The following is a 24696-nucleotide window of genomic DNA, read 5'->3' on the forward strand; positions in this document are numbered from 1 at the left end:
CTATAGCTCCCAGGGGAACAGGAATTCTGGGGCTCTGGGGCTCTTTGGCCAACTCTTAAACATGGGCCCCATGATAGCATCTAGTTATTTTAATCATTCCCCTTGCTTTTCCCTGCCAAGATCCCTATCCGTTTTCAAGGGGAGAAGAGCCTGCACCCAACTCCCTGTCTCTCCCAGAGATCTAAGCAGCCTGCTTTCCTCTGTCAACCCTCATTCTATAGCTTTGGGAAATCATGGGAAGATTTTCTTCAACCCTGTGAGTTGGCAGTAAAGCCAATTTGTTAAATATATAAAATTTCTTAGGGATGAAAAGCGCAAGGGAGAGAACAAAGGGACAAAACAGACTACAGTGGTACCTCAGGTGAAGAACTTAATTCGTTCCGGAGGTCTGTTCTTAACCTGAAACTGTTCTTAACCTGAAGCACCACTTTAGCTAATGGGGCCTCCTGCTGCTGCTGCTGCGCTGCCGCCACACAATTTCTGTTCTCATCCTGTTCTCATCCTGAGGTACTATTTCTGGGTTAGCGGAGTCTGTAACCTGAAGCGTCTGTAACCTGAAGCATCTGTAACCCGAGGTACCACTATATTGAAACAAGTTTGAAAATAAAAGGAGCTCTTACATCTCAACATGGGCATAGCCAGGATTTTTGTTAGGGGGAGAAGGCCCCCAGTTAGCTATGTATTTTTATTGAATTTTATTGAGGGGGGGCAGCTGCCCCCCCCTGCCCCCCCCCCCCGGCTACGCCCATGCATCTCCAATCTAGCTTATCCTGAACCAGTTAGTTACAGACATGCTGGTCTCCTGATGAGTAACACCATGTGCGCAAAGGTCATTTGCAGGGCCTTCTGATGGTTGGAGAGGGATGGAATGTGAAGGACCCTGGTGTGAGGGACTGCAAGACCACATCCTATCTTAAGGGCTTAAATGACAGCTGACACTTGTCCGACAATCAGTTCATGCCACTTTCATCAGAAAACCAATGTGGTCGTTTTGACACTGCACTTACTCCCAGGTAAGTGGGGTTAGGATTGCAGCCTAAATTCTGAATTAGTGATAATGGGCTCCTCAATCCCTGGTGGCTTTTATTTCCCACAGCTCATAACAAAATTGGGTTCGGATTGAACAGTTTGCAGGGATCCCTGATTGAAATAAATGAAAGTAAGGAATTGCAATTCAAGCCAAAAGTAAAATCTTAGGGATGGAACAGCTATCAATAATGCATTCCTTCCAGAGTACTGTGTAAAATTTGCCAACACAATTTATATTTCTGCATGAAATTCTTTGCTTTTGTCTTGTAACAGACTAATCAGATTTGATGGAGTGACACAAAGACAGCAATATTGTTGGCTTTTGTTTCATAACTAATTTGTGAACTGCCTTTTTTTGGTGTACAAACCACATAGTTGAGCATTAGCCCCAAGTTAAGCGGTAATACGATCCATTTAGTGGCACACTTATTGAGTCAGTTCTGCTGCTGTTTATTTAAATGGAAACTGAAAGATTAGCTAGCCAGCAAACACCAGGCATTCCACACAGGAAATTGAAAGGACTCTAGGTCCCCCGTCTAATGAGAGAACTTTTGACAAGGTCTCCTAAACAGTTTCCTGTTCTGAAGAATAATCATCGTAAGCATCCAGAAGAAAAAGACACCCTACAAAATGTACACCTATTAGAAAAGCCAAAATATATTTAAATGATTGGCACTCTGTTAATTCCCAAGTCCTTCTATTAATGTTACTGCCTCCAGGATGTACTTTTCCTGTGGTTAGAGTCTTCATTAATAATTGCCACTGCCCTTGTAAAAATATTAACTCCTTAAAACAAAAAGAGCTTTCAAGGTGGAGGGGGGACACAGTAGTAACTGTCAACAGTCAACAGAAAACTACAACTGTTAATAGCCATTGAACTATCCGTTAAAAAATCTCCTCCAAAATGACATTAAACAGCATGAGTTGCATTTCTTAAGCATTAGTGCACCAATGCCTCTTGGGCCATTTCACACACCAAAGCGTATGGTACATGCTGGACTATTTATTAAGTTTGAAAATATTAGCTAGCAAACATTTAACACAGTCTCAGAGCCCTGTGTTCAATATTTCAAAGCAATATAATTTCCTATGGTGGGATCAGTGAAATTGGTTGCCATTATATTAATAAACTAAATTTCACCAGCTGTAATATTCTCATAAACTAATAATTCTGATAACCAAGTAGACTCTGTTTCTTTTTTTAAAAAAAGTTGACCATTCCTCCAACTAGTGTTTTATATGGATATAAGCAGTCACAGTAATTGGCAATCATTTTTGTAAAAGAAGAGATCAAAATAACTCTGAGACTGCATTCACAGACTATATCTTGTAACTTCTACATCTCAATTTGGTTGTGTAAAAAATAAATGTGATTTGAGGATGTAAAACTAAGTGGTTCAAGTTTAAGTTTTCTACTTTTGCCACCTGCCAGGGAATATCCCCAGGGAATGCTGCCACAATCCCTGATTCTTCACACCCTAGGACAAGTGATATTTTCCATTTCTGTTCCATTCTGTTTAGCCAGACATGCTGACTTTGATTTGAGCTAGATGCGTTATGCATTGAGTGGTGGGGAAAATAAAGGTAGGCAGACAGGCAGGCAGGCATATGGTGAAGCTTTCGGCATAGTGGCAGCTAAGCAATATTGCGCCACACACTAGCCTTATTGCAATCGTGGGATGGGGGGAGGAGTCAGGAATTATTTTCTTCTCACACTTTCTGTACTATGCCTGCCTAAAGTATTTAACAGTGGAACAGCATTTCCGAACCTGATGCTGAAAGATCTTATTGAAGTTGGCAGCCCAGAGCAGAAACAGATTGTTTAGGCAACAATCTTAACCAGGCCTACCTTAAAGAAAGTTCCATTTAATTCAACAATACTTACTTATGAGTCAATATGGTTAGGGTTAAAGTCCTGTTACCTACCTAAAATACAATTCTTCTTTTACATTAGTAAGCTGTGCAACACAAGCCATTGTATTTATATATGGAGAAGCTATCCAATATTTATGCTACTACCTCCTCTCATAGTTAATGGTTCTTGCTTCACACTTGATGCTATAACAATTATATCAGTGCTTATCCAAAACTACTATTGCCTTTGATTTTTTTCATTTTGACAAAATTTATATTCTACACAGCAATGGATAAACTTCCATTTCATTGTTCATCCTATGTTTCTTGGTTATCTGAATCATGTTACCAGTGGCTTGATCCTATGCAGGGCATGTATTCAGTGGGGTTTGTTAGTAGCTGCATTTAGGAATCCAGCCTCAGAAGATTTTTCTGATGATGCCTTGCTTCTGATTAATCCGGAGTCCCTCATATTAGTTTTTCTGGAAAAAACATATTGTCTGCTGTGCCTTTCATTTTAAAGATCATTCCCTCACTTGATACTACATGGAATGAGTGCCTTATAGCATAGTCTAAAGAGCCAAATGTAGTTTCTCAAATGAATGTTGATATTTCCAGCTGCAAAACCCTACTTCCAACAGTACAATAGCAATTTTGTTGGTGCTGAAAGACTGATTTCATCATTTAAGAATCTAAGGTAACACTTAAAAGATGCTAGACTAGAGCTTGAGACTGATAGTCTTCTTTTTGTCCAAAAGAACTACACAACGATATCAGGAGTTCTTGTTGTCTTACATTTAGGGTAGCAAGTAAGAATGTGAAGTAGCAATGGGCAAAATTGTCATACTTCACTGGACTCTGGTTTTGAAACTCTACAAGCTATTGTAAGTACCTGTAGAGAGAAAGCGGGGAAAAATGGGCCCCAACACTTTATTCCATTAACAATCTCTTCGATGATTGTAACTCTCCTTTTGTAAATGTAAGTGCCTTCCCATTCACAGAATGACAAGTTAGGATCCAAGCCATAGATATGAATTTGCTTCCTTTCAACTTTAATAATGAATAATTTCCTCCATTTAAGTGAATTGGTTATTAGCAAGAGATTAAAATCCTGTCCTAAAACAAGTTATATTATTGCTTATTCCAACTCTACAATTATGTGATTCTATGACTTAATTTACAGCCAATAACAAAGGCTAGAATTCCATGCATACTTATGTAGGAATAAATCTCATTGATCATAATATGCCAACATGTAGAGCACAGCAATGTTAGTAAGTTAATTTGTTTAGACCGTTGGTTGAAACAAACTTTGCAAACTTGTGCAAAGTTTACAAACAAAATAAATTCAAGGTTAACAGCCAGACACACTGATCCATTTTGTGTCAGGAGGCCTTACGCTGTGCCTTATATTTGTAATTTGTTGCCAAGCTGAAGTATGAAAAGAAACCATTTCCCTATTTACAGCATGGCCTATGGACAGGAATGGTGGGTGCTGGATCCCAGCAAAATCTGGAGGACCACCCAGGATAGCTGCCCCAATTTACAGGTAACATTTTGTTCACCTTTAAAGCCAGTGTCACTCCTTATCCAGTCTATATGCTACTCATTCTAATAAATTAATAGTCTAATGATCTGCATTAATTCATAACTAATGCTACCACAACAAGTATTTATCATGTCATTAAAGATTATTTCTATGAAGCAGCTTCTGTTACAATAGCTTTCTAGGAAGAGAGGACAGCTGTACAAGCATTTTGAAAAGCTAACATATCCTAACAAATTACAACTATCCAGCACATGGACAAATAGGTCAGGGCCAAATTATCGTTCCTCTCAACTTTTCTTAACCACCAGTTATATCTTATTTGTGGTTTCCCAGCTCATATTAAATCCAATCATATATATTTAATCCCAACCTTAAAAATTTCAGTAGACAGCTTGAGTGCTAACCCCGCAACTGGCCTGTCAGAAAATCTTTGATGTCACAGCATAATGCCTCCTGAAAGAACAGCAGTAATACTTAATGTAACATGAAACCAAGGCCCTGCAGTGGGCTTGTCTCCTGTCAGGAACAAACAGTTTCACTGTGGTGCCCCAGAAGTGACAAGGATTGAGACCTAGCAGGGCTGTACCTTCCTGACTTTTCCATGAGACCTGGCACTAGAGTCACTAGAGAGAAGATTCAATATTGTCACTGCAAATACGCCAGCTGCAACTTTGGGGGGGAAAGAGGGGGGAGCCAGATTGAATCACTCCACGTTACAAAGTCTGAGAATAATAAGCAGATTTTCACACATTATTAATAATTTTAATAGCATACCTAACTCGAAGAGCAGTTCCCAAGAATTCAGTCACATTTATTTAGACAGTCTTTCTAAGAAAGGGCGTTTCAGACTGTGGCTTAACTTAAAGCTATAGAGAGATCTCAGAACAACAGGAAATGATGCTCTTATTGATGTTACTCTTACTGATACTGATAATCATTTAGAACAGGGTTAGGACACTGTGGGCCTCCAAATGTTGTTGGACTTCACCTCCTAACAGCCCCATCCAGCAAGGCTGGCTCAGGTCAGATATAATGCAAGTCTGGAGCAACATCTGCAGGGCCATAGCTTCCCTACCCTAATTTGGATTATAGCTACGTTATGTACAATATACAACCTGCTTGTTTATAACCATCTCTCTCACTTGCCAAATACCAGAGTAATAAACCTAAACAAAAGAGAATGCAATATCAGAAACATTCATCAGATTTGAACCACCCTGATATCTATGGATGAAGGGTGATATCCATATTTAATAAATAAAAAATAAAAGGAGCACAGCATTTTTACATGGGTTTGACTCTGAACAGACTCTTGTAGTGCACTTATTTCCAGAAAGAAATATTTCATTTTTTAAATACATTTTCATGTCAGTTTTCAAAAACCGGGGACTCCCCAAAGTGGCTCTGTTATAAAACTATAACAATCATTAAAACCACAGTGAATTTAAAAGTTTCTAAAAGACAGAAACTAAAAAGGAGCATCAAACATCAAGCCATCAGTATCACATCACAAAATGTCCATACGCTAAAAGAATTTGAAACAAGAGCAAGACTAAATAAGGCACCCAACTTTCCTAGATGAAGGCAAATAAAAGATTTTGTTTTAGCACCCAAACGTAAACAAAGTTTTATAGAAGGGGGTCATGATCAAAATGAGATCTGTCTTATGTTCTCATTTGTATCTATTGCTGGGTCTGCAAGCAGGGCCTCCTTGGCCAAATTCAAGATGCAGAAGCACTCCTATGTTGCAAGTGAGCCATCAAATAATTTGTCCCAAACAGTTTAGGGGTTTAAAGGTCAAAACCAGCACTTCAAATTGAGTTCAGAAGCAAATAGGCTGGCAGTGCAGCCAATATTGGAGTGATATGCTCCCACAAGCATTTGGGGAGCTGTATCCTGTACTAGCTGAAGCTTCCAAGCCTCCTTCAAAGACAGCCTCATGTAGAGCAAATTACAACCGTCAAGTCTGGATGTAACTTAACAGCATAAGTAACTTAGGCAAGGATTGCAGCTGGCATAGAAGAGTTCATCTCTATTCAAAACATTTGAAGACTCACATGTAACTAGTTTAGGTCATGAAAAATTAGGTTGCTAAATTTATTTGCTTTCTTCAAAAGCCAGTATGTCATTCCAAATACAGCTTGAATTAAACCATGTTGATTTGGATTAAAAAAAGTATTTTTTTAAGTTTCCAAAATCTAGCCTCTGACCAATTTGCATTCATCAAGCATAGTGGGTGGTATCCAACACTGTCTGCCCACTGATAGAGGGAATATGTCAACAAAACTGTGAGGGGAGCATTTTTTTGTCATTTCTTCTCCACCATACAGCCCCCCAGCTTCCCCTCCATCTGTTTCAGGGAGTCCTCTGGCCCTCCTGAACATCTCAGGGGGTGCACTTAGAAGGGGAATCACTTAAAACAGCAACATACACACCAATCTGATGAAGGAATCCTTCTGCAGTGGATGGACACCACTGGATAACCCAGTGTGTTTTGCATCTGATGAAAGTGGATTGTACCACAATAGCTTATGCTATAAATACATTTATTAGCCTTTAAGGTGCTACAATACTGCAACAGAGTAACACAGCTCACAGCTGTCTCTCCGGAAACTGTTGGTTTCATTTTTAATCTTTGGATATTAATATGCAAGCTTTAGTAAACATCCTAGCATACCAAAAATCTAAACTACTCACAATTGTGTCAAAAACAGTAAATTAAACCAAGGGTCAAGAGATAAGGATTTATGTACTGCCTAGTAAAACTTTCCTGATTCCAGCAGCCACTTTCCTTAGACAAGGAGGCATGAAGTTGAAGTTACATTTAACCTGGGGCTTAGGACAGACAACCTAACAAGAAAGTTATATGGAGGTAAGAAGGAGTGGATAGTTTCCCTGTAAGAAAGGAGATTGGTGAGTTAAGAAAAGGTCTCCGTAAGATATATTATGGAGTAGAATATATACTAACAGAACTCCAGAAAGGGAAGTACCGTATTTTTTGCACCATAACACTCACTTTTTTCCTCCTAGAAAGTAAGGGGAAATGTCTGTGCGTGTTATGGAGCGAATGCCTGCAGGTGGCGGGGGATCTGCTGCAGTCGTGAGCAGAGGATCCATGGTTCCCCTTCCTTCCCTCCTCCATGGTTACAAAGCATGGATCCACATGGATCCTCAGGATTTTTGCATTGGGCTACTCCAAACTCACTGTCAGATCACATGTCTGTGGCCACAGCATGAACCACAAAAATCATATATCCACTATTTTGTTTAGAATATTTTTTTTCTTGTTTTCCTCCTCTAAAAACTATGTGCGTTTTATGGTCTGGTGCGTGTTATAGAGCGAAAAATACGGTAAATTTGATTCTGTAATGGTTGCAGGTACCGGACCTGCTGATACAAATCTCTCTGGAGAACTCCATAACCATAATAAGCATCCACCAAAGATCGAAAGACGATTTTGTAATGTTTATTGAAGCAACAAATGTTTGCTCAGGTAGAATCTCAACAAATGTATTCCACAAGAGAACCTGCCCACAAGATGGCTAAAAGACCAGATCCAATGTTGTTATCACTGATGTGTCCTATGGGATGTTAATGTCCCCCCACTCTATTTTATAACGTTTGTATGTATATGGTATTCAATGCAGGTTGCTTAGAAACCTGTTAGGAGACAGTAAGTTGTATTAAATACATAACACTTCGCTACTGCCCACTAATGCTGCACTACAGAGCTGTCAGTCTCCGCCTCTAGGCTTCCCATTCAAACACAATACTGTCCTTATTTTCATGTGTGGCAGGGATAGGAAACCTGCAGCCCACGGATGTTGTTAGAGACTCTGCCTCCCACCAGCCATACTGTCTGGGGCTAATGGAGTTGGGAGTCCACCATCACTTACAGGGCCACAGGTGTCCCATCCCTGATATATGAAATGTTGTAATTGTAATATAAATAGCCTTAACCTGTGGTTTCCTCATTTAGTCCACAACTGATCATCTGGAGAGATGACCTTTGCAGAGTGGGACAGGCAGTGCGTGACTTTGCTTCTGCTTCTTGATCTCTCTTTGGCTTTTGATACCATTGACCATGGTACCCCTCCTGGATTGGCTCCAAGGAATGGGAACTAGGAGCACTGCATCACAGTGGCTGCAGTTCTACCTCTGAGACAGTGTCCAGAGAGAAGCATTGGGAGGATGTTTTTCAGTGTCATGATGGTTCTGCCATCTTAGCTCAAATGCTATTTAATATCTGTATGAAGCCACAGGGGGTGATAATTAGGAGTCTTGGGTCAAGCTGCCATTGTATCCTGATAACACTAGCAGCTCAACATCTGAACTGGTGGAGGGCACGTAGGCCCTGGACTGGTGCCTGGATGTAGTGGTGAGATGGATGAGGAAAAAACAAGCTGAGCTTCAACCCTGGCAAGGCAGAGGCAATGTGAGTGAGTGTTTCCTGTGTCACTGTTCAATTGCCTACCCTGGATAAGGTTGCACTCCCGCTAAAGGAGCTGATTGACAGTCTTGGTGTAACTCTGCATCCTGCTCAGAGACCTGCACTGGTTGACAATTTCCTAGCATGCCAACTTCAAGGTGTTATAGAAAGCCTTTAACAGTTTGAGACCAGTTTACTTGTGAGATCACCTTAGCCCTCGTATGCTCACTCGATCACTTCCATCTGCAGAACTCGCACTGTTACAGGGATGCATTCATACTGGCAATTTATCAATGAGCCTGTCTTTACTACAATAGGGTTAGCCAATGACCAGCAGCGGTCAGATATTTGGAGATCCAGTAGAAATTTAATGCTGCTTCTGAGGGAAGGCTTGACAAAGACAGTGAAGAAAGTGAATGAGGTCCAGTTATCGCTGGTATCTTAAGGCTGTGTGTGGACTGCAGCTCATGTGGCTGAATGTTCAACAATGCGCACACACACACAAAAACCACCTCCCTGCACATACCAATCTAGCAGTAAAACAGCGTAGTAAACTATTAAAACTTCTGCCTGACATGCCAGTTTTCTATGTGGAATTTCTTTCTTTCTCCTTCTTTTTAAATGTTATTATTTTTTGTATGGAAGTATATTCAGTCCCAAAAGCCTCTGCCTGTGATCTGAAGTGCTACAGCCTAGATAGATACACGTGGACAACCTCAGTAAGAACTAGATCCACATCTGTCCACCTAAGCAGAAGCAGCTGGATAGTGTCATTTTCCAAAGCAGTAAGCTCTGTTTCCTTACACAATGCAAGTTAATATGGGACGTTCCATGTGTATATGTGGCAGAGGAAATGGGAATGGCGGTGGTTTATTCTCCATTCAAGGGGCAAGGCAAATATTATAGAAGTAGCACTGGTGGTGATGAAGCGGGAACCAACTCTAGCATTTTGAAAAGATCTCTGTACCTCAAATATTGAGTATTAATATAAAGACATCAAGAGGTGGGAAGAAAGAAGCAGGTCCCAAAAACAAAGAAGTGGAATTATGGATAAAACCTTTATCTGCCTATGTTTCTGGTCACTTGTCCGTTCTCCTTCCTACTCAAACTAGTTATATCCAGCAATACCTGCATAGGCATACCTCATTTTCTATAAACAAAGGCACAATGAGCCACATTCCAAGCATATTTTAAGAGCACACTTAAGCAATAACTATGCAACCAGAGACATATCTACTGCAACATACCCCACCCGGCTCCAATCTGCTGACAAATCAAGACCTGAAAGACTTATAGAACAATCCTGTGCATGTTTACTTAGAAGTAAATTGCATTGTTTTTAGCATAACTTACTCCAAGTTAAAGTGTGCATCCTAAAACGCCTAACAAGCCTGCCATTAAAACTGGGGGGGGGGGGGGAATGAGTAAAAGTAAAAAGTGAAATTTCCATCGATATACACTCAGACCTTTGCAGAACTTAGCACAGGCTAGCAAGAGGATTAAGTATGTGCTAAAAGCTTTATGGACCTGAGCAATGCAAACCACTCACACTCTTGCAGGCAACAGAGCAAGAGTGTGTTCAGAATCAAGCTCCAAATTTTACCAACTGTTTACTTGCTTAATTTAAAATTTGCTGCCCCACCAATCAGTCTGAAGGGCCTTTAAAGTGGCTTATGAAATAATATTGAGCACAATTTCTGTAAAACAATAAAATATAAAACAGAAACAAGAAAGACACAGAACAAGATAGATTAAAACTGTTGTTCTGTATTGTTTTTATTTCCCTGTTTTCAGCTGGTTATGTCATGTTGCTGTTGTTGTTATGATGATTTTAAGTGTCTTTGTTGTATTTGTAATTCTTCCCTATTTTTACTGTATGTGTAAATCCTTTGCTAGCAAGATTTAACTTTTTGGTAAAGAGGGAAATAAATGATTTAAATATATACATGGTAAATAAATAAAAATGCACTATAAGTCTACGAACAGCAGTGAAAATATCTGTCCAGTATAAAAACAGCTGCTAGCTTGACTATTCCAAAATGCCTGGTGGGAAATAAAGTTTTTCACTAATTTTATAAATACAGCAATAGACCACGCTTGGCAACAATGTTTGGGGGCACGGGGACACATTTGGAAATCTTAAGGAACCATCAGGGGCCAAGATATCCAAGCCACAGAAGAAAAACAGGTGGTGTTCAGAGCCCACCCACCCGCAAACAAGCAAGCCACCTGCACGGTACCCCAAAACAAATAAACAGCAACAACAAAAACCAGGCAATATCCATGCCAACATACAAAAAGAAGCAGACAACACACCAAATAGAAAAGCAAGCAAAGGATTCACGCATAAGACCCTCATTCTGGGGAAAGAGGGTGGGTTGTATGGATACCTGCAATTTCCTTTTTAACCAGCTCCCTGTAACATTACTTCTTGCAGTGAGGGGACCTAGAAGGCCCTAGGAGCTGGATCTTGGTGTCCGGGTGAATGACGGGGTGGAGATCTTCAGGTTTACATGACTGAGGCTGTTTAGGGCTTTTAAGTTAGCACCAACACTTTGAATTGTGCTTGGAAACATATTGGGAGCCAATGTAGATCCTTTAGGACCGGTGTTATATGGTCCCAGTGGCCGCTCCCAGTCACCAGTCCAGCTGCTTGCATTCTGATTTTGTGGTGTTTCCACATCACCTTCAAAGGCAGACCCGCATAGAGCACATTGCAGTAGTTTAATAGTCCATCTAGCTCAGTACTGTCTGAAAGATTTTAAACTGGGAGTCTTTGCAGCACTACCTGGAGATGTCTGGGGTTGAACCTGGGACCTTCCTGCATACAAGGCAGATACTCTACCAATGAGCTATGGCCCTTTCCTGCACTTTATCTTCTAATCAAGGAAGAAGACTTAATCATCCAATCAGAACAGGACCTAAGGCTGCAGGCAAGGTCTGGCAGCCTACATCCCATAGCATGGTGGGCTGGATGTGACTCACTGGCTGCAAGGTAACAATCCTGAGCCCCAAAAAATTGAGAAGATTAATATTTACTTCAACTTTTCAAAAGCAACTCCTCTTTTGACACCTGTTTTCAATATATGGACTGGATACACTGTTTTGATTTTACTTGGATTAGCCAGTGCTGCAGGAGAGGCACAAAACATGTGCATCTCCTATTGCAGCTGTTTCTCTCATTGTTTGCTGGCAACTAGAGGCATCCAGTATGTTCCCAACATCCTTATCCTGAGGACAGTCTCAATTTACTGCAACCCCCGATTAAATGCTACTGCCTACCCCTCCCACTTTGAAATAAGTAATATTTAAACTTTGGTTTCTGTTTGGTCTTGCATAGGTACCTATGCTACTTTGCAACAACATATATTTGCATGTTAATTTCTCTCCATAATCTAATTCAGCTCCATGCATGTCTACCAGGCAACCGCTGCCTTTGCCTCCACCACATTTGGTATCAGGTCCCTTCTATCTCTATCTGCTTTATATTTCACCCCAAAGTTGCTAGACCAGTTTGAACTTTGCTTGTTTCTTTTTTGTTTGTTTGTTATTCTTCAATAAATTGTACACTTATTTTTAAGCACTGGTTTCTTGTCTAGTTCCTTGTCCCACAGTGTGCAGTGACTGAGCTAAAGAGCTAAATGTGTTCCTGTCTCCAACAATATGTAGATGAGGACATATAGGCTTGAGTGAGTGAGTGAAAACAGTTCAAAAAAAGAGGAACTCTTTTGAGCGATACCTACAGAAACAATCAGTGTTGTTGGCATTTCAGCAAATATAGCCACAGACTGAGGATTAGCGTGTTTGATAAAAATTATCACTACCCTGTAGCTTCTCTCCCGCTTTCCTCTCTTTTTAAACAAGTCCATCTCTTATTTTTCCTAAGTTCTCATTTGTTCTGGCTTCAGATGCCTGCTCCCTTGTTCTACTCACAATTTAAAAAGAAAAAGAAAAAAGGAAAATAGCATTAATTGGATGTGTCAAAGACAGCAAAGTGTTATTTCCTGGAGTACTGTTTAAGGCTGCAATCCTATACCCACCTACCTGGATATAAGCCAAATTGAACCAAGTGAGACGAAGTTTTAAATATGTATAGGATTTCACTGCATTTTTAAAAAATAGCAGCTTGGAATTCAGTGAAAAAGCACAGAGCTGTCTAGAGATATATGCATTTTCTGTTCACTGGGAAGATATACCATAAATCATAACCAGCACTAATGAGTAATGAAGAATGCAAGTTACATTTTGCTATTCCCCACACATTATTTTTTTTTGTTGGTTCATAAACTATTAACTATTAACATCTTTTGCTTTGAACACATAACATCCTTAATATTCTCTATATAACCCCCTTGCTATATTCCTACCGCTCTCTCTCAAAAAAAAAAGACAAGTAGGGAAGGAAAAGGTGAATCATAGTCAACCCAAATTTATACCAGTCATTTGGAATAGGCATATTACATTGAGCAGAAATTGTGTAGCTCCATATAAAATGACTGATCCAATCCACAGAGCCCAATTCTACACAAGTGCCGCAGGTTTGTACCATAATTAAGAAGTACACTAGTGACTTCATGCTTACGGCTGCAACTATGGCAACTTTTCTCTTTGATGTTAAAAATGTGCAGCATTGTCCCTCCGCACCTTCTTCTTCCTAATTCTTTTACAAAGAGAGAAGGAAGAGAAGTAGAAGCATTCGTTTGTCTCTCCCTTCATTCTTTTTTCTCATAGTCTTCCATACAATAATATTAAAACAGCATGCTCTTTGTCATGTACTGCAAAATGTACAAAATCATTCTGGTTCCTTCTGAAACTAGAACGGAGAAAAGAAGGGAAACACACTCAGTAGCTCAATGCAACTATCAAAATTAGAGATTTGAGTGGGATCAAAGTTTTACCAAAGTCTGTATACTGAAAAAAACTTAGTAAGAGAATTTAAACTATTTAACAATCTACATTTTAAAGTAGCAAGCCTAAGTTTAAAATCGAAATATTTATCCTTAGTACTACACACTAATGCAAATAAGAAGGAAAAAATGTATTCATGTAAATTAGCCTGTTTGCATGCATGAATGCCTTTTTCGACTACAGGCTGTTGCACCTTTTGGCCTGTTGTAGGAATCACTTTTATCATTGGCAATAAACACTGTATGCACTTTTGGCACAAAAGGAAATGGCGAAAGGAAAACCCTAGACCTCCGTCCAATTACCTGGATATGTTCATACAACTCTTTCCACAGAGCACAAAATGACACATCTTTTGAAACACACAAACAAAGATCACTTCATTTATTCTATGGCCCATTTGCTTTTTGTAGGATAGAACTTTATGGACTCAGTGTTATCCCAAATGCAGGCATGAAATCTGAGTTGCTGTCTCACAACTATACTGGATAATAAAACAAGAATCCAAAGAGGTCCTTAAGTACATGCAAGTGGTGGTCAAGTAATTCCTGTTTTCAGCTGCTAACCTGCCACTTCTTGCGCTGCTTTGAAGACCACTCCCAAAGTCCCCTGAGTAGCTTTCAGTACAGTAGGCTGTGCTGCCTTTAGAAGGGGGGGGGACATCAGAAGCATCAGTCCAAATGGGGCTTATTGGAACCCGACAGACCTCAAGAAGGTGGAAGGAAAATTAGAAGCCTTATGGTTCCAACAATTTCAGTGTTCCAAAGGGACAACCCCCCCAAAAAAAAACTTTAATGTGAAGAATTAAGACTAAATACAAGTCTCAACTGAATTGTAATAGAATAAAATAATCACAACTGAATTGTAACAGAATAGCTTGCTAAAGAAAGCTAAGTAACAAAGAACTGTGATAAACAGTTTATTTATTGTCTGACGCAGTATAAGTGTTCACAAAAAAAAACCTTAAGGAATATCTAAGGCAATCTGCATTATTTTAATAGCATCCAACATTCCAGAAATAAGCACCCAACATTCCAGGAATAAGTTTAAAGCTTCAAATGCTGTTTATCTACTGTACCCCATAAGACCAGTCTTGCTTTCTGAAATAGCTCATAAAATGAGACTGAATCTATGTAACCTTTTACAACTATTTAGTACTATAAAAACAAAATCCCCTCTGTACATTAACACCTTCCATCCAGAAGGCCCCCAGAGTATTTTGTGCACCACATAGCCTGAGGCATCACACTAACTGAGGCTAAAGGTGGATTCAAATGACTTTAACTATTTTACTCTCATCACAAGTTCATTTTTACAATCACCCTCCATGTGCTTCATGGTGAAAGAGGTCACATGAAAGATCTGACACACATCAAGATCAACGCAAGCTCAGCATGCCTCAAAAAGGCCACTTGTCAAATGTGTGTTATTTTGCAACATGAACATATAGTTCTGATCCTTTGCATGACCTAGTTCCAAACAGCTCTGCATAAGAAGTCACTGGGAAAACACTTGGGGGGGGGGAGGGAAGGTTGTGTGAACCCAACTTTGCTTTATTGGTAACACAGAATATAGTATAAGCTGACAACACTGCTCAGTGCAAGACATCTGAATCATGAAAAGAGCAGAAAAATACCCTGCTGCACTTCAAGAGTGTTTTCATTTCTATTGTATTTCTTACGCACAGCAGTAGAATTTAAAAAGCGGGATGACAAGGTCCATCACGTAATCCAGAGGAGAGGAAGTTAGGATTATGTGAGCCAGTTGAAACTGCCAGGGAATGTGGATGAGTAGATACATCCTACCCTGCCTATGCTAAGATTTGGCCATGACGCTGAAGCTTAAAACACCAACTCCTGCAAATAAGAATTTATATTATATTATATTATATTATATTATATTATATTATATTATATTATATTATATTATATTATATTATATTATATTAATTATAAATTCCTTAGATTGCTTACTTTTAACAGTTCACCCAAAATGCTGTTTTCTATTCAAGCACCAGTTTCTTAATTCAATTATAATCTTAAAGTTTTAAAAACAATCTCTAAGACCAGGCATGGTAATAATAATAAAAAATTCCAAAAGAAACAAGAATAATACCCAATATACTGGTTTTTTTCCACTTCTGAAATCACTTGAGTATTAGCATAAGAAACCAAAATGATTTAACTCCCCCTACAAATATAACCCGAGGAAAGCAGAGTTGTGAAAAGGTGTGCCTAGAGCACAGTGCATTCTTCTGAGGAATTTGTTCATCTTTACATTGTGTAAGGATGAGTCATAACTAGAAAATTTGCATTGTATATTTAAAAGAAAAACTCTCCTTATCATACAGTAGATTTACCCTAAAATGCTACATGTAACCTTTTGTGCTCTCTTCAATTAGGCTATGAAAGAGTCCCATTCTGACCTCAAAATTAAAGAATTTTTTCCAATCACAAAATACAAATGTGAGACAGGGTTGGGAGGGGGAAGTCTTAGGAAATATAAAGTGAATGTGAATATAAACAAGCCATCATTCTGGTAAGAGGAAATACAAACAACCGGAATAAAAATAGTTGATGCACAAAAGCCATAATGAGGGGGTTGCTCAAAAAAAATAAAATAGCTCTGGCTTTGAATGGCTTGGATGAAATACAAATTATCCACAGAAAAGTGTGGACTAGCATAAATGTTTGTGCAAAATTGCAAGTGTATTTCTAGAAGTATGCAAGAGGCAACCGGCTGCATTCTGTACAAGATCCCAACAATGCTCTGCTTAAGTGATAGCGCAGAGTCCAAACCACTGCATTTTAATTACTATGCAGCCTCAGATATATTGCCTTTGATATGGAAATGTTCTTGTTCTCTCATCTTCACATACGGTCTCATGCACAGAAATCTTTATCTGATTCATAAAAAATAAACTAGAATCCAATCTCAACACCTGACCTCAGTGCTTAGAAGTTTTTTTACTAAGCATAGTGTCACTATAAAAAGAATGGCTAATATTGGTGTAAAGTTAGATATTTTGAGCAATGATATGAAGGCCCTGCAGTTAAGAATCAAGTCAATACTGCATTTCAGAGATGTACAGGTTTGGTAAGGTCTTCTTTCGGTGTACTGGAGAAACAATGGGTTAGATACATCTGTTCTGTAGAAGTTGCAAACAGCAGGCATTCCAATATTATCCCATCTTCCAAAGTACAAAAAAATGCCTTAGTTGGGATAACCTACACTCACACTATATAAACAGGTCCGTATTTTTTCCAGGTAGCTTTGCTTGCAAATTATCTGTGTATTATTTTAAACCTGTGGGATTTTGTACAGTAAATTACCAAAAATCAATCACCAAAGCTCTTCTACTGTTTCCTCATGGCACACACACAGTAGATGAAATTCTTGTGGCACAATCAAAATACAGCTGCATTTAATTTTATTTTGTATAGGGGTATTCACATAACAAAAAAAAGCTGCATGTCAACAGGTACAATCTGTATACAACAGAAGAAAACTATTAGTTATTATGATTGTTGGAATGCCATACAGTAAAAACTGTCATACGAACAAGGCAGTTTTTTACAAAAATATAAATACAGCATACAAAGACAATAAATCCAGTATTGCTGCTTGTTAATGCCTTTAACAAATTCTACCAAATATTTAAAAATAATAAAAATATGCAAATATGTCTACGCCTGTTTCTAACATTCTTTTTACACTGAACAATGATACAGGTTTACATCACTGTGGTAGATCTGACATACCTGTAAATCAACTAGCTGTAGGTAATCTGTGCTTTGCATGATACTCCTAATCACAGTAACCTGATAGCGTTTCACTTGTATTCAGAAACATAAAAGCATTAATTTATATTACAAATAACCAAACAACCACATTTTCTAACTGACTTTTTTCTTATTAAATAAGTACTTCTAAACAGAGTTTTAAAACTGTGAAGAGGTTGTTCTTTATTTAAAAATGCATGCATGGCTAAAACTGATAGAAGAATTGTCAAGTATGCAAGGGGGAGGGAAGAAATCACTATGTACCGATTCTTGTTTCTTTAACAGAAATCCATTTTTCAAGTTCCTGTTATACTAATTGAAAGAGAATTATTTAAAACTTCACTGAATACTTGAATATCTGATGGGTATGTGTAGCAGTTTCATCAGTGTCAAATAACTCATGACTTTCTAAGATAGCTACAAACCAGAAATTGGCACGATTATCCATTATGGCAATGTCCAAAACAGGCTAATTCTAGACCAAACAAAATTATAATGAAAGGGATAGTTTATCATAATTGCAATATCATCACGGTTTTAAAATCAGTGGATTTCTGGTCTGGCAAATATACATAATGAACTCACCTCCTCTAAATAACTTGGCACCTCAATCCTAAGTATGCATACGCATTCAAGTCCCATTGAATTCAGTTTATTTCCGAATAACACTACAATTTAAGTGGCGCTTACTTCTTAGTAAGCATGCATAGGAGTGAACTGCACAGGTGCCGGAAATAACACCCCAATTCTCAATGTAGTACTGATGGATACCACATAACTTCTACACGTTTTCAGAACAGGGCATGCTAAATACTAGACAAACTGTAACATCACCTAAAAGATGTGTCCAAAAGCAGGCACAGGAAATTGGGGGAGGGGATGAATTATTCATTTGCCTCAGTTTATAGAGGTATAGAGAATATAGAGGTATAGAGAATATTTCTATGTAACAACAACAACAAAATTTAAATACCTATTTAGGAGCTGGCCAAGAGCTTCATACTTACTATACAGTTGCAACCTATTATAGCTGGAGAAAAGGCGAGAAAAAGAAAAATAGACAATATGCTGAAGAGGTTTGTTTCTGGGCATTCCACTCTTGGAATAAACTACAGGTGAATTAGTACTGTAATTCACATCTCATCAATTTAGTGCTACTCTAAAAACTCAGTCTGTTTTCATGGTGGGAAGCACCACTAATTGGAATCTACCTCACAATGACAATCTAATATTGTTATTAGCTAGCATTAAAAACAGCTCTGTACAGAATTGACTGTGAATTGGCTTACATACATGCATGCATACATACATGCATACAGACATTGAATTTTCTATCTGCCAAGAGCGGTACACACCCAGTGCAGTCACACTATGAATTGGGGACGGGATTAAACATTGAATTATTTTTCAGATATTTCACATAAAAAGCTAACTACCTTGATATGCTTTATAAAGAGGTATTTCCTAGGGTGATTAAAGTGCTTGGCAAATATAATAAGGTTTTCACTGAATAAACTTTTTTATGTCCACCAGAAGCAAAACAGTTATTTCTACTCATGTACAAAGGCCTGATCTCCATCACTTTTCTAGCTTTTCCTACACATTCATTGATTCTCCAACACCCACAGAAAGAGGTTACCCTGAACTTAACACCATTATTTTCCTCTTTAAAACATATTTGGTAAAAATGTCAGAAATGGACTAACTATAGGAGATAGACATGCCCAAGCCACAAAAACTGACCTTTGTTTTGGGTTAATAGCTCAGTATGAAGCACTGCAACATATTCACATCATACAACTATCTTCAATTATTTTTTAAAGCTTGCCCTTATTTGAAGGCTATATAGTTTTGAACATTGGATTGTGTACATATGTATGCAACGCCCACAAACACGGAACTGATATAGATTGAAACATATACCGTACTTACACTATTAAGAGAAATCTTAACCTACTTGGTAATAAAAATGAATTCAGTATGGTTTGCTTCTGATAAGGCCAGTCTATAAGCATAGCTGTAGCAGAATCCTTATTCTCATTCCCTGAACCTAGTCAATCAAACTTCATAGCTGGCCACATGACACCCTATGGAAATATTCATTCCATTCACCTAAACTGTTACACTCTTATGTGACCAAAATATATACCCACATCATATTATCACATAACATTCTATCAAATGCCCAACTCCAGTACTGTGTTTAGGAAAGAGGAGCATTTTAAGGCATTTTCACACTGCTCTTCTCAGAAGATATCACTCAACATAGTGCACAAACATAAATAATTAAAATCGCAATCCAACAGCCATATACACAAAGAGACAATATACTCCTGGAATATACTGCCTACTGCATAGCTAACACATTCCTGAGGGTTGCGTGTGTATGTGGAGTTTGGACTGGAGGTGTGTGTGAGATAGAGAGATGGATAAGCACACATACAAGCCTATTTGCGGTGCAAGAATGCCAACGTCTGCACTGTTCAGCGCGGGGGACATGTTTACATGGGACACCAGTGGCGGGAGGCAGCAGTCACACAACTCATTTGTCCCAGAGCAGTCGCATTAAGATCAGTGGGGCTAATCCAGTGTAGACGAGTTGCGGCACTCCTGGCACAAGCCAAGGGGGAAGGAGCGAGGCCCAGACAAACTCTGCAGCCAAGCCTGCCTGGAGAAGCGAGAAGGAGCACTGAAAGGAAAGATAAAGCGTGGCCGGCGGCGGCGGCGGCGGCGGCTCCCCCGCCCCCCAGCCCAGTCCCGCCGCTGTGGCGAGGGGTGTTGCAAGGCAGAGGCGCTGCGGCGCGTGTTCTTCGCTGCTGGCCCGCGGCTGCCACTCGCCCCCACCGAGCCGGAGCCGCCGCGCCATCTGTGGGGAAACTTTGGAGACAAACCACCAAGCCCCCTGCGGACGCCTCACCTCCCACTTTCCCTGCGGACCCTGCCGCCGCCGACGGCGCACTTGGCCGCTTCTGTATCCCTCCTCAGCGGTCGCTTCCAACAGAGCAGAGCTGGGGCGGGGGCGGGGGGGGTGGGTTAAGTTTGAAGAAGTTCGGCCGGCGAAGCACCCTCCCCCCCCCCCCGCCGCGTGCGCGAGGATCGCTAGCTAACCCTAAAGCAGCCAGCGCCTTCCTTCCCCGGGAATTAGAAGGTCGTTGATTGAGAGGAAGGGCCTGAGAATGCAAATAACCTTCTTCCTTCTCCCTCCCCGACAGCCTATTCCCTCCGCTCTCCGCCGAAGAGCGTTCAACTGCCCCTCTGCCAAGCAGGAGGCGGCGGCTGCAGGAGCAGCAACCACGGCTTGCCTGAAGCTCTGCTCCTTGTGACTGACTGCACAGGGGGCGGGAGAGCTGCTGCTGCTGCTGCCTGCAAGCAAAGTTTCTTCTTATAGTCCTCAGGAGGGGCTAAAGACTTTTCCTGCCAGTTTTCCCAGGGACCTGTGTTCAGTTGCAAGCACAGGTGTAATTGTCCTATATCCTTTGGCCATTTTTTTTAAAGGAAAGAAATACATGCTAGGAACATTTTTTTCCCCTGAATCCACACTGGCTGATTTTAGTTCCCTCCCCCCAAAAAACTTTTTTCTTTAAAAAGGGGAAAAAACTCCTCTCGACAAACTCGTTGTATTTGATGTATGGATTCCTCAGTACAATTGTTATGAATTGCTCTCCTTATATTCTTTGGCCTTTCATGGCCAGCTGAGGGGAGAGATTGCAGAGTTATTGTTTGCTTTCTCTCTCGGCCCCCCTCCCGTTCTCTCATTGCCTATTCTAAATTTGATGCCGAAGTTGAAGTAGTTGAATTGGCTAATTCTGAATACAGGCTATTGAGAGAGGCCAGACACAGCAAGTATATCCCTGTATAGCAATGGATACAATGTGCTGAATTGGCAGTCTAATTATAAATGTGGCATTTGGACCTCCTTTCAGAGAGCCAGTGCCACCTTACCTTATGAGGGAACTTCAACTACAGCAACTGTTCAAAACAAAATGCCATTACAGGATCAGCTTCACCCAACACTGGGACTAGCCAGGGGATTGTTTTACAAACAGCCTTTCTCACTTAACACAAGAATGTATTATAAGAAACGCAGTTATGGAGAAGGAGGCAGAGTTTAAAGAAAACGCTTAAGCAGTTCTCTGCCAGGTGTCAAGCTACTTCAAGCTGCAAACGTAATCCAAGTAACCTAATTATTTTCATTCAAATATGTACCTCCCTAAAAATACATTGGAGGAGAGGATCAGATTTATTTTTAATTTTTTAAAAAAGATTAACTTCGAGATACGGTTACTAATTATAAAAGGGAGATATCATACATACAGAAATCGGATGCCAAAAAGCGAGTGAGAAGAGTCTTAAGATACATCATCTTGCACAGAGCTTCCAAACGTTTTAGACAGAGGTTCGCGTTGCAGGACAAATTTTGTGTCCATCTTAAAAACCATTTGCTTTGTGGCAGAGCGGTTTGATGCAATGAGCCCACACAAGGGAGTCAGTATAACAAGTGCAATCTAGCTGCAATCTCAAAGCAGTTTCTACAACACTACCACCTGCCCACCCAACCACAGTCAAACCCACCCAGCTACAGGGTTTTTCAAAAAGTAAAAAGTCACTTTAGACCGAGATGCCCACCAGTTTCAATCACACCGTCATTTTAAAAATGAAAATATATTTTAAATGTACGTTCCTCTCCCTTTTCAAATTAAAATTAGGTTCAAAGCTGCTCACCCTACTACGATGGGCTATTTAAAAAAAGAAACCCACATGCAACTTGTCTCCTTTATCTGCATAACAACAGGCGCAGATACGCTTGTTTATCTCGGAAAGTTTCCCTGTCTGTGTTTTTGGGGGAACACCCAGGAGGACGTAGCTAATCTCCTGACCGCAGGCTCCCAAGCACCGGCGAGATCACCCTGACACACAGACACAACAACGCTCAATTGCCTTTTCACATTTGCCACCTCTTCCCTTCTCGCCGTCCTTTAAAAAAAAAAGCACCCGGGAAACGAGTCCTCCGCAAAGCAGAGGTGGCGGCAATCAAATCAATATGATCTGCGCCTCTGATTGACCCCAAGGCCCTGCTCTGCTCCTCAGACGCGCGCGCACACAAGGAACCCCGGCTGCAAAGCGGCTCCAAGGCGCTCCCAAAGGTGGCGGGGGTGGCGGGGGAGAGCTGGAAGACTTCAGATCCCGCAGCAACAAAAAGCCCGTTATATACAGTCGTGCAAGTTGTATGTGTGTGTGTGGTACAGTGTCATGTTGTATACATTCATACACACACACCTTCGTGTACTCTGTCCCATACAAACGACATACACACCTGTTTTACCACTGGATCAGAGAACTTTTAGCTCCTGCCAAACGCCCTCTCTCATATATAACTTTAGGAATATTTGTAAGGCGACATTTCAACAATACAACGTAAAGCAAAATAAAAGCACCAGGTGATCTCTCTCTCTCTCTCTCTCACTCACACACAATGCCTGGCTAAGTGACATGCAATTTTTCAGAGACAAGCCAGATTTACAACAGAAGATTGAAAGATCTTCAAAATAAATTACATCAAACCCATCTTAATATATTTTTTTAAAAAATAAGATCCTTCTTCAAAAATGACAAGCAGCACCATTTATGAAAAGGGGGGGGGGACTAGCGCTCCCACCAAACCACCTTGCTGCCTCCCTACCATCTCTACAAAGTATGCATAAAACTGCGGTTGAAGGCAGTTTCCCTGAGATTAAAGTTGCGCGAAATAACAACAGAAAACAACGACATTAATGCAAAAGAAAATACGTTCTGGGAACTTACTTTGCGTTTACTTTAGGCACTATTCTTTTCTTCCAGCTCGCAAAGGAAGCCGTTTTGTCCAGGTTAGGTATTGTCTACTTATGAATCAGCCCGTGGCTACGGGGTTTATTTTAATTTATGGCTTATGCATTCTTTTAAGGTCGATTTGCATGACCTCCGGCAAGAGCTAAGACACAGCAAGAAATCCCCAGCTGAATGTTGGGCGAGCCCACAATGCAGCCAAGAGCTCCCCTTCTCATGGTGTAAGCAGAGCCCTGTGTGTTGTTGGGCTCTCACTCTTTTTTTCTCTCTCTCCCCCTCCCTGTGGAACACAAATTAGGGTGTGATATCAATTTTAAAGTTTTCAGTATAACTTTATCCCAGCCTCTGCCTGCAGAGAGATAAGGCGCCACAGGAACAGCAAATCCTCGATACACTGCCCCTCTGTGGTCAAATCCAGCATTACCACCTAGCGGTATAATACTCCCCCCCCCTCCGCCTTTCTCTTAAGGATCTGTTCTACAGATATATAAGCACACTAGCAGCGAACTTCTCGGCAAGTTTAACCACCACAAACTTAACAGAGAAATCAGAGGCGCTAGCAAAGCCCCCTCGTTCCTTCATCCTTACTATCTCCAAGGGTGAGGACTTCGGAGGAATGGCAGAAGCTTTAGGCTCCCAAAGATTGATTTAAGGGCTTTATATTTTTCCTCGCTCGCCTGCCTCTGTTGGTATCACTCTTACGCGCAGTATCTCTAGAGCGCCATGTGTTCGCAGGCAGCGGGTGATCTTAAAATACAACGCTGATCTGTCACTACGTTTTAAAATAGACACACCACTTGGAGGGCGGAAAGGAAAGGGGGTGGGAAGCAGCAGCAGCAGCAGTGTTGTGATTTCAGAGAGAAGCGGAGTCTTTTTTATGCAGCCTCAGGATCCTCCCCAGAGCAACTCACCCCAGGTCAGAAGCGTAAGGACTTTCTCCACCAGTTCGCCTCTTCCCATCCCATCCCAGTCGGCGCCGCCACCACCAACACCGCCCTCCCCAAAAAGTCCAGCACTAAGCAGCCGCGCCGGGGATTCATTCAGAAATCTCCCTAACTTCACAATCTACCTCCGGACGCCGCTATTGCGGCTGCTGCTAATGCTGCTGCTGCTTTGGTCAATTGCAACCAGCAAGCCCTTAAAAGACAGCGGGGAGGGGGGGAACAATACCGTATTCTCTGGTATAAAGCGACACATACAAAACGTGGAAGCCCCTTTTCAAAACACGACTAAGGAACGCGTCCGCCTCCCCCCCCCCCCAGCCCAACCAGGCTGCGCACCACACACGACAGCAAGTCCACAACAGGTATCAGCAACACAACGAG

At 40.6% G+C, this 24696-nt stretch overlaps 1 protein-coding gene across 13 annotated transcripts in view; it reads right to left on the bottom strand.

Moving 5' to 3' along the window:
- Positions 1 to 24696, bottom strand: part of SOX6 (SRY-box transcription factor 6) — a 481944-nt gene that overhangs the window by 417127 nt on the left and 40121 nt on the right. For 3 of the 13 annotated variants that reach the window (XM_081840685.1, XM_081840674.1, XM_081840672.1), the window contains exon 1: positions 23351 to 23837. The exons of 4 other annotated variants lie outside the window; for them this stretch is intronic. The gene's annotated coding sequence lies outside the window, so the exon portion shown is untranslated. Of the gene's footprint in view, positions 1 to 23350; positions 23899 to 24282; positions 24461 to 24696 lie in introns of those variants that run through there. 6 more of the 13 variants (XM_081840684.1, XM_081840676.1, XM_081840679.1 and 3 more) reach the window with 6 other exon arrangements.

This window comes from Podarcis erhardii (assembly GCF_964252035.2).
Source record: "Podarcis erhardii genome assembly, chromosome: 1".
Taxonomy (NCBI): Eukaryota; Metazoa; Chordata; class Lepidosauria; order Squamata; family Lacertidae; genus Podarcis; species Podarcis erhardii.